Raw genomic sequence first — 11,047 nt, 5'->3', positions numbered from 1 at the left:
CCCCAATCCTCAGATCTCACCACACCCAGCTTAGGACCACATTTCGAACATTGTATACTCAAGACATGTAATGTATGTGTTCATCTATCTTTATATTAATTCTTGAGTTAAAAATCTGGGCTACAGTTTAGACTTAACACTCACAAAAGTGTTTGTAGTTTAAAAGTTGATACTCCTGGAAAAATAAAACCTAAAAAGGTAAAGGAGTCTGAGAAGTTCAATTTGCATCCAGCCTGGCAGAACAGGCTTTGAGACACTACCTATAATTAAACAGCCAAAAGCTGGAATACTAGTCATGAGCAAGATTGCTGAATAAGAGCATGAGGTTTTTGCATACATACATACAAACATACACATACACACAAAGGGACTTATATGTGTACACAAAAATACACAAATGAAACAACTCTCAGAATATGTAGAAAAGTTAGAAAACAATAGAAAATATGTCCTGAGTAAGACTAGAATCAAGTGATAATTTTTAATATTAAAAGCCCGCCAGTGAACATTCCCTAAAAAAGTTGAGAATATTACATAGGTAGGAATCAGTGATAGTAAGAGAGTCAAGCAACGTTATTAATGGGATAGGATCCATGGAGGAAAGAATCAGGGAAACCTGTAGGTGCATATAAAAATGTTCATCTCTTGTGTGAATTGTTAGAACATCTTTGAAAATAGTACATAAACAGTCTGAGCAGTCAGTCTAATGGATAAGATCATAGGAAAAGTTCAGAATTGCGAGTCTGTTTCTAGAGTAAATAAACAAACTATGGCAGGACAATGTGATACAAGCCTGGAATTCTAGCACTTCGTCAGGAGATTAGAGAATGGAATTACATTGCGATACCTTCCTTGGACCAGGTAGAACAACTTTGTCTCAATAAAACAAACCAAACAACATAAAAGGAATACACAGTTGGAATTTGGGGCTAATTTTCTCATTATGTTTTGAGAAGTCAAGTTTCCTATTGAAACGCAAATTATATATATCCTCATTTGTGTTTTAAATGCTCTCTTATTACAGAACATTCTAGATGCAAAATGGCTCATTATTTCCGTCCAAAAATTTGCAAAACTAAGTAAGCACCATTCTGTTGGATTCCAAAGAAATGTTGAAGGATTACAAAAGCTTAAGCCTGGAGAAATAGCAAAGTTCATCTAATGTAGTACTTTGTAAACCTTGTTAAATTAGAATTTAGATTTAAAATATGTATTTTTATTTTGTTTGTAATTCTATATTCTATAGGATACTACAAAATTCTTTTTAAGTAGAGGGATTAATGGACAAATTCACAAATGATTCTTGCATTCTATTTTCCTAGAATATTCTTTCAAGAGAGTTATAATTAGAGCATAGTTAATAGATAATTCCCACAGTTCATGTATACCATGTTAATGTGAATAATCTAGACAGAGTTGCTAACAAATGGATGATATTAATTTATAAATTTAGAAAAACAGCAATTTTTGAGGGTTTGGTTTAAAATGGTATGAAGAGAGTAGTTGTGTGACATCTTTTTTCAACCTCTAAGTAACACAGGAAGCCATTTCCTTATTTACATGCCTCTGTATACATTGAGAAAAATGCTAGGTTTGGGGTTTGTACTCAACTTTGTTTTTGTTTTATTGGTTTGCCTAGAGCTTGAACTCTTGGCCTGGACAGTGTCTCTGAGTCTGTTTATGCTCAAGGCTCATGCCCTACCACTTCAACCTCAGTGCCACTTGTGTCTGGCTTTTGCGGAGAAGTATATTGGAGATAAGATTCTAAGAAACCTTCCTGCCAGGGTGGGCTTTGAAGCATAATTTTCCAATCTTAGCTTCCTGAATATCCATGATAATTAAAAAAGTATAAATATAAATAATATTTGCAAGTGATCTGATCTCAAGAATACCAGTGGAGGAAAAATTATGCAGCTCAGGTTATTGTGGTGTTCTTTCCAGAACACGGAGGGCATCACATTAGCAGAGGTGTAGTATTTTTCACAATAGAGATAAGCTATTCATGATATGAATTAAGGAATTTTAGGCTGCCCCTTACAAGTTGGAAACTGTTGAGCTAGGATGACTTCCTGGCATAAATCTTGGGATTGATAGTCATAGAAATAACAGCTTACTCTGATAAAAAATATTGCTTACTCTTGAGGAATTAATTATTACAGATGCTTCATAGTTTTATCCTCTACCAGAATGTGGCTATTTTTCTATTGACTTCTCAATCTGTACACTCCATTGGAAACTGCATCTATTGCAGAATTTTATAACATGCATAAAAATACTGTTTTGAATCTCTAACGTATGGAATGTTGAGAATTTAAAAATGAGTAATTATGAGTAGTTGTTTTGAAGAAAATATATACTCTGTCCCCTTAACAAATTATTTAATTTTAAAAGTTATGGGTTTCCATAGCATTAAAGTGTTTTTCTGTTTTAGAATGAGAAAGTAATAAATTTATTCTTTTTCGAAAAATTCGGCAATTATATTATGAAAATATTTTCTAGTTGGATAAAAATCACGTTGATGAACCTCTGATAAAAACGAGGTAATCAATTTGAATTAGATGTCAAATAGAATTGATTTTTAAAATATTGCTACATAAAGAATAATATTTACTGTGCCAATACAGTAAAATTACATTTTATGCAGCTTATTTTTTCAATTTTATTATCAATTTGATGTACAGTGAGGTTACAGTAATTGTAAGGTAGTGAATAAAAAACATTTCAAACTTGTTACCCCTCCTTCATTTTTCTCACAGTTTTCCTTCACCCCTTCACCCCTCACAAGTTATAAGGTACATTTCCAACATATTGTCTTGTGAGTGTTGCTATTGTATTGGTTTTCACTTTGTCTTTTGTCTCACCATTTTGCTTTTCCTCTTCCCTTCCCTATTTAAGGTAAATTCATACACAATACAAAATCAAATACAGCAGGAATGAACTATAGGGGAAAAACCCAAAGAAAACAAGTCACATAGTTCATCAAAAACAACAACCACAAATGAAAAAAATCTGGTTCCATATCTTGGAATTCATTTTGCTTAGCATCAGCTTATATGGCTATATATACGCAGTACAAAGCTACTGGAAAATAATAGTTGCATGGACACTATATCATGAAAAGAGCATGTTAACTTTTGGATGGTAAAGGTGGAAATAGGACTGGTGAATTCGCGGATCTGATAAAGGAATTTCAAGAGTTTTAAAGTTATGACAGGTAAATTTGAATTGTTCAAAATTTTTAACAACTTAGCCTATTAAGAAAATTTAAAATTTCCTGGGAGAATAGGCTTTCATGCAAAGAAATCCACGGAGACTTAGTAGAGAGGAAGCAATGTGGGTGAAGATGGCTCTTTTTCACACTAAACAAACAAACCTCAGAAACGTTGCTGTAAATCCGGTTGGTTCCCTTGGAATTATCCTTACCCAGGAAATATATTCTCACTATGTGAAACAAGGTTGTATTGGAATTTAAATTCAAATTCTTAAAAAAATAAGACATCAAAATTTGTGAATTTACCTTTAATTACCAAACAGTAATTCTCTGAAAAAGATAATTTGAGTCAAAATATTTAGGGAGAAAGTGCCCTCCAAAATGCAAGAAGGTGTTGGGTTTACACATTTCTGTTTGTAACATTTTCCACAATGTCTTTGCATTTGAAGCAGTGAAACAGAAAAAAAGTCTGATTATATAATTCAGACCAATGATTTCACATTTCTAAGTGGCTCACAAAAAATAATATCCTTAATAACATGAGATAGTGAAGACTTCTCTTATTACATAAGCCAAAATGTTTTGGGTTCAGAAAAGAATTGAGCAAATGGAAAAGGTAAGAAAACATAGTTCTTAGAAGCCCTACCTAAGCGTATTGGCTTTAGCAGTGAAGGAAGTCCACATTTTTTTTAAAATTGTATTAATATTTTTTGGAGGGTCCGGTCATGGGGCCTGAACTCTGGGCCTGGGTGCTGTCCCTCAGGTCTTCAGGTCAAGGCTAGCGCTCTACCACTTGAGCCACAACACCACTTTCGGCTTTTTTTCCTTTTGCTTATGTGGTGCTGAGGAATCAAACCCAGGGTCTCAGGCATTCAAGGCAAGCACTCTACCAAAGAGCCAACTTCCCAGCCCTAAATTGTGTTAATATTTTACTATCTAAAGTGATTTTACAGAGCCGATTTGGCTCACTACAATGCCGAACAGATTGAATGGGGACATGAAAATACATTCCACATCCAAATGAGGCAAATTAAAGAGTTTTCAAAGACAAATCATGAAGATGTAACAGTGGTGGAGCCCATATAGTCCTTCAGCTTCACTAGACTTGAAGCCAAGATGCTGTGATTAATTGGAAATCAGGCAAGAGCTAAGAGGAGGACATAGAAGTAGGACATAGAAGCATTGTCCTTTTGTAACAGACACTGTCTTTCCAGGTATAGGTGATTTAACTCTACTCTCCTCCATACATCTTGGTGAACAAATGCAAGACCAAGAGAAAAATAATCTATTGAAATAATTTTGCATAGAATAACTTCATTGTTCCTGATATGGTATCTAAGGAGAGTCTTACGATAGAAGATAAAAGTGCAGTATTTTTCAGTTTCCTCTAACCATTTTCTTAGCAAAATATATCTTTTAGGTTAGAATTGATTGAACCAAAAAGTGATGGAGTACTTATGTTTGTGGGAACTTTAGACAAAAGAAGACTTTCAAGGTAAAAGAAAAAAGAAAATATACAGCCAAATATTTGTGATCACAGCTTCTTGGACTGTTTTCTGGAGACAAAGTTTTACATTAGATTTCTTCTCATTGACATAGATGTTGTTTCATGGCAACCAAATGCAAGAGGGAAGTTTAATAGACTCGCCTGGCCAATTAACCAGCATGACAGAAGAAAATGGCAAATAATATTTAATGAATTACTTTGACCAATTACTTTGCCAGAAGAAAGAAGGAAAAATATAATTCAAAATCAATTGACTTAAAAGAATAAAGAAAGCGTAGTGAAGAAAGATTAGAGAAAATATAGAGGATTGTTTTCTTTCCAGTGGAGTAACGCGTTCTTGATCTTGTTTCTTCCATTCTATCTTCACAAGCTATCAAGTGTGTCTCACGACTGGATTATCAAGTTCAGACAGAGAACTCCTAGAAGAAAGATACTATTTGCAGCAGATGTAGGTGATTTATAACCTTAGACAATCTATTTAAATCTGTTCAAAATTCTCTCCTATCCCAAACTTCTCTCTTTGGACAGCGTTGTTTGCTTTTCCCAAGACTACCCTTCATTAACTGCTTAAAATTTTGGGAGGAAATATTCATACTCTAGAGATTTCTGGTTGGTTGTGATTTTTGTGTGTTTTTGTTTTTTGTTGTGTTTTTAAACTGAATTTCAAAAGGTTGTGCAAGTGTGTTACAATTAAATATATCCATCTAATTGTCCATTGCTCTTGGATCAGAGTCACTCCTTCCATCATTCTCAACCAAATGCTTCTCCAATATTTATTTCAGATTTACCACTCCCTTTATCATATGTGTACACTGAGTATTCTAGCTGTACTTGCCCCTTGTTCATTTTTCATTCATTCTATGTCTTTACTATAATTTCTTTCTGCTTTCAACTTCCTGATAGTCATCCTGTTAAACTGTCTATTAATACTTTGAAAGGTTTATATACATTTCATGGAGATTCCATTCTGCATATCCTTGAACTGATGTCAGCTTATATTTCCATAATTCATTCATCTGCAGTAACAATTTGCAAGACTGGAGACGTGAAGCACCTAAACATGATTTTATTCTCATCCATTTGGAAGATTAATCTTCAGTCAAAAAGAAAGTTAAAAAACGCATAGAATGTACTCCTAGCTACCAATTTTTATAAATGGCTTTGTACAGTGGTGTGATTGTTTTATTTTACATGGTATAATATTTTTACTACCTATAAGTTTTGGAAAAAGAAGAAAACTAAAATTTATTCCTATAGAGGAATGTGATAGAAATAGAAGACAGATTTTGTTTGTCATATCTCTGATGAGTACCCATATTCAAGACTTAAAGTCATATTTCTCCCTATGTTAGACAGATAGGGAAAACATAATATTACATATGATAAGACAACTATTTGTGACGTTTTAAAATGTACCTTATTAAATGATGACATTTACTTTTTTAGCAAACGTTTTGGTTTGAAATTTGGCAGGCTGATCTATTAAACACTTTTCTGGAAGGATCCTACTGAAAAACACAAATTGTGGTTGGTACTATTTCTAGACTTTAATGAATGGTTGAACGTGTTTGGCATTAGTGCTGGGTAAATAATTCAACTCTATTGTAACTTGCTCCCTACACTTGAAAAAATTGTAATGTCACTAAGTATCATCTACTTGTCAAATGTTATTTTGGTGAATGTGATTTTAAAGAGTTAATTTGTAAAGGAATAACTTTCAGGAGATTAAATGTAGATTATCATTGGTTTGAGAGTGACATTTTATACCACTGAACCATGTTGTACTGAAGTCCCAGTGTTTTGAAGCACTAAGGATCTTCTCAATGTTTTTCTGAATTATATTTGAACTCTAAGTAAATTTTTCTGGGAATTGGTAGACCAATTATGGATCTATCCTTCCAGGAACTATTTTTTGGTCCACTTATGCTGGACTAAAATCTTTCATTAATCATAGGGGAGGGGTATTAAAAATAATCTTATGACACCTTGTGAACTTGTCCACTGATATGGGCTGGCCATCTGTAAGTTGAATATTTGAATCATAGTACATACTCTCAAATTTTGTGATCTCATCTTTCATTTTAAGTTGCCTTGCATTTCACAATTGCTTACTGCTAAATCCTGTATCTCAAGGAATTGGAGCCCTGAAATATAGGAAATGAGAAATTGAAATGGGTCTTCAATTACTTTGTTGCATGTTGCATGGGCCTATGTGAGAAGTCTTGCCCTTGTTATCTGATGATGCAGGTAACTGGTACCTGGGATCCTAGGAATCATTGGGTCGTGCAGAAGAATAATATTTGTTAGACATCTTATCAGAAAAATTTGGGCATAATCAGTAGGAATGCTTCAGAAATATGGAGAAAAACAGTTTGGGATCAGTGAATTAAAACAATAAACAGAGAAGCATAGTAAAATCCCTTATAGATTAGAGGAAAACAAAATTGTTTTTTACCATGTGAATTCAGAAGACCAAGAACAGTTAGAATGTATCACAAGTTTATACCAAAGACACTGCATTGATACTTTTTATATTCTAAAATACATTTTAAACCTAATTATTTTATTCCAATTCTATTTATTGGAATAAATAAATTTTAATTTATTTGTGAAATTATCAACTAATTCTAGTAAGTTTCATTGTGTGAAATATAAAATCAGCACATATAAATATAAAATATATAACTATATATAATATAAGAAAAAAAGACACATGTTTTGCATTGTTCTGTTGTGGGTACAGTATCAAAGGCAACTCTGTTTTAAAGTATTATTACATTATCTCTACCTCGGTGTTTGATAGAGTTGGACCTAAAGCTTTACCATTTGTAGATTTACAGCCTGTAGGCTAGAGAAAACACTATGATTAAAACATTACCAATTTAAGGCCTAATAATGAGAAGAAACATCTGGACTTCTCCTGCAACTATGAAAATATTTGGTGATAGAAATGCAGTAGTGTAACTTCCTGCCTGGTAGGATGGTAGACAGGCCAGGATATTAAGTAATCATGAATATGATCAATTTTTTCACATTCTTGGCTTTAGTTACTTTTGAAATGTTAGATATAATAAACAATTATATTTTGATAAAATACCTTCTAGTCGGAACAGTTATGACTGAACTGTTCATCTCTCTATGATCCCTTGTAACTAAGATTAGTGTTGTTCAAGTAAAACAATCTATTGCTGTCAGGGTAAGATATTCTGATTGGTCTGTTCCTACATGGAAGAAGAATAAAGGGTCAGGTAGACATTTGTGCCAATAAGACCTCACTAGGGAAAATGTCAGCTCCAGAAGGTTAGAAGTAGCTCTTAAGCAAGGCTTACTTTGAATCCATTAGCTCCACAAAGGTAATTCAGTTGGATCAATTAGTACATGAAAAAGCCATCACCTTTGGACCTAGCAATAAATTATCAAAAGTATGATCAAATTCCAAATGGAAAAGACTTAAAATTGTCATTGACAAAAAAATTTGCAAATGTGAGCATTAAGATGAACAATATATTTTTTTCCACTATTCACAGAATTTTAGGGAAATAAGATCAGTAGCATTGTAAGGAACAATATAGTTTCCTTATTACAAATAGGGAACCGTGGATATAAGTATGTATAAAGATTGCATCATTAACTACTTAAATTTAGAAGATACTACATGCTTCAGCAGCACGTATTCCCAAATTACAATACAGAGATTAACATGGCAATTGCACAAGGATGATATGAAAATTTGTGAAGTATTCCGTATTTTTCATTCTTCAGATGCAAGAAATGAAAAACAGTTATTAAAAAGTTGATTACAAAATAACAAGTGTAACAACACACGTAATTCATATAATTAAATTTAGTTTGACATCAGTGTATTAAATCTTCACCTCAGAAAGGCGTTTACATACCATAAACTTTACAAAACTTTTGAAATTAGACAACATTGTCATTTTATCCCAATGAAAAATAATATTAAGACCGAGGAAAAAAAGGAATCTAAAACTTTCTATATGGAATACAATCTGAAAGAACACATTATACAAACATAGAATATTTTAAAATATTCTTTTTCAGACAAGCACCAGAAATATTTTAGTTTCTGTACTATTCATTTAAATGGATAAATTAAAATTATTTCTGATTAAAATTTCAAAAACTCTGCAGAAATCATTATACATGTATACAAAAACTCTTGAATATATTTTGACATCTAATGCAGGCAATTCACTTGGAAGAATTGCACGGAATTCATGAATTTTTACAGTAAGTATTGGTGTTGCCGGATGCTGGTGGCTCAAACTATAAAAAGAATTTTGAGGTATTACCAGTTGTAATAGACTCAGACAGTCCTACCACTATAAAGGCCATGACAAAGGTCTCTAAAAGAGACTATTCAAGTTAATAAAGGACAGAGGATTGCCCAAATACTTTTACTCTGATATCTAAACTTGCCTAATCCCACACTGACTCAAAACAGAAAAGGAGGGTTTGGCACCACAGATACTATAGCCTGGGTTCAGGAAATTACAGATAAATGGCCTTACAAGGCCATTAAAGTCAATGGAAAACAAATGACAGGACTCTTAGACACAAGAGCTGAGAGATCCTGTACTGCTGGAAAAGATTATCCTATGGCCTGGCCAGTGCATGAGACTTCTTCTTCCTTAATTGGATTAGGGATGGCTTCTAATGAAGCTTAGTCAGCTCAGAAACTCAAATGGGTATGTGAAGGGCAGCAAGGCCACTTCAAACCTTATGTTATCCCCAGCTTGCCCTTTTCTTTATGGGGCAGAGACATCATGCAAGACATGAAAATAAAATAGGACAAATAGTCTCCTCATTGAAGGAGCAAAATTTTTCATAGGGGCCACTGAGGAACAGCTTTATGCTGACAAAATAATATGGAAAAGTGATGATCCTGTATGGATTAATCAGTGGCCCCTAACTCAAGAAAAGATTCAAGTCATACCGGACTTAGTTCAAGAACAATTGAGAGGCTAATTCAACAAAAACCGCAACACCACCTATATGGGGAAAGATCAAGAAGCTGGTTGAAAAGGCTCGGCACATTTTGTTAATGAGTTAAATAAGGATGTTTCTCTAACAATAACAGAGCAACAAATTATTGAACCAAAATTAAAAAAACAAAATAGAGGCTTTGGAAAAAGTAGTCTTAAAGTTAGGGACTCAAATCAATAATCTAAAAACCCAGCTGACAACTAGATGTCATCAGTCATTTAAATATATTTGTGTTACACCATTACCTTATAATGAGAGCTTAGATTGGAAAGTTACCAAAGTGCATTTACAAAAAATCTGGAAGGACAATAGCTTAACTCATGAGATAGGACAGCTACAGGAAGACATCTCAGCCCTTAGTCAAGCTCATTTGGAAACCGTGGGGATAAATTCTTTGGCAGAAGACTTACAGAGAGGATTAAAAAGTCTTAATCCTTTAGATTGATGGCACTACTTGGTTACATTTGGAGTCATAATACTAATTGTTATATGTATTCTTGTTGTCTTTCTAGTCCTCTTCAAACTAGTCTTCTGGTCCATCTTCTCTATATGAGAAGAAATTTCTCTGGCACATCTAAAATATAAGAAAGGGGCAAATGCCATGCCTACTCCGGTGGAGTCTGCTTAGCATGGAACACCTGCATTCAGACCTGAGAATGGGGCTTCACAGAAGCCTATCTCTGAGAATGGGACTTCACCGAAGTCTACCTCAGAGAATGGGGATTCAAAGAGGCCTATCTCTGAGAATGGGACTTCACTGAAGTCTACATCAGAGAATGGGGCTTCAAAGAGGCCTACCTCCTGGAAAGGCTGGCAAGCCCCTGGGAAAGATGTGTTTCTGTTACTGTTTTTCTTTTCTTCGTTGTATAGGAGTGCCTATTAATCTTTTACTGTTCCTGCTGCTTGTTCTACTTACTCATGCTCAATGTTCCCTTATTTAAGGCTCTTTCTTAAAAGTGTTGATGACTCCAACATCCGATGAGTGTCCTGAGAATATGACTAACTCACCAGAGTTAAGTGCTACCATAAAAGCCCCTCTTATGGAAGCTATTAGACAAGTCATAAGTAAATGTAAAAGTATTGGGGGTTTCATGACATTACTTCAGCAGAAGGAATTGTTTGTAAGAAATTTACAGGAAGCTGTAGGCACGGCTAGAGCAAAAAGAGTGTATGGCTACTAGAGACTTTCCTTTAATCCTAAAGCATATACAATAGACACATATATATAGCCTGTAGGTAAGAGAGATGTAGAGGGATATTTAGACCAAAAGCTAAATAAGATTCTTAAAAAGTTGGTAGATGGAAGGTGGCAATGGCTTATC

General features: G+C 33.9%; 1 pseudogene; it reads left to right on the top strand.

The window, feature by feature from the left end:
- Positions 1-8,373: 8,373 nt before the first annotated feature.
- Positions 8,374-8,470, top strand: LOC122097091 (annotated as a pseudogene).
- The last annotated feature ends 2,577 nt before the right edge of the window (positions 8,471-11,047 follow it).

The sequence above is a fragment of the Dipodomys spectabilis genome, unplaced genomic scaffold, assembly GCF_019054845.1.
Source record: "Dipodomys spectabilis isolate Male_0828 unplaced genomic scaffold, ASM1905484v1 ptg000413l, whole genome shotgun sequence".
Classification (NCBI taxonomy): domain Eukaryota; kingdom Metazoa; phylum Chordata; class Mammalia; order Rodentia; family Heteromyidae; genus Dipodomys; species Dipodomys spectabilis.
This window is presented reverse-complemented; position numbering and strand designations above follow the sequence as displayed.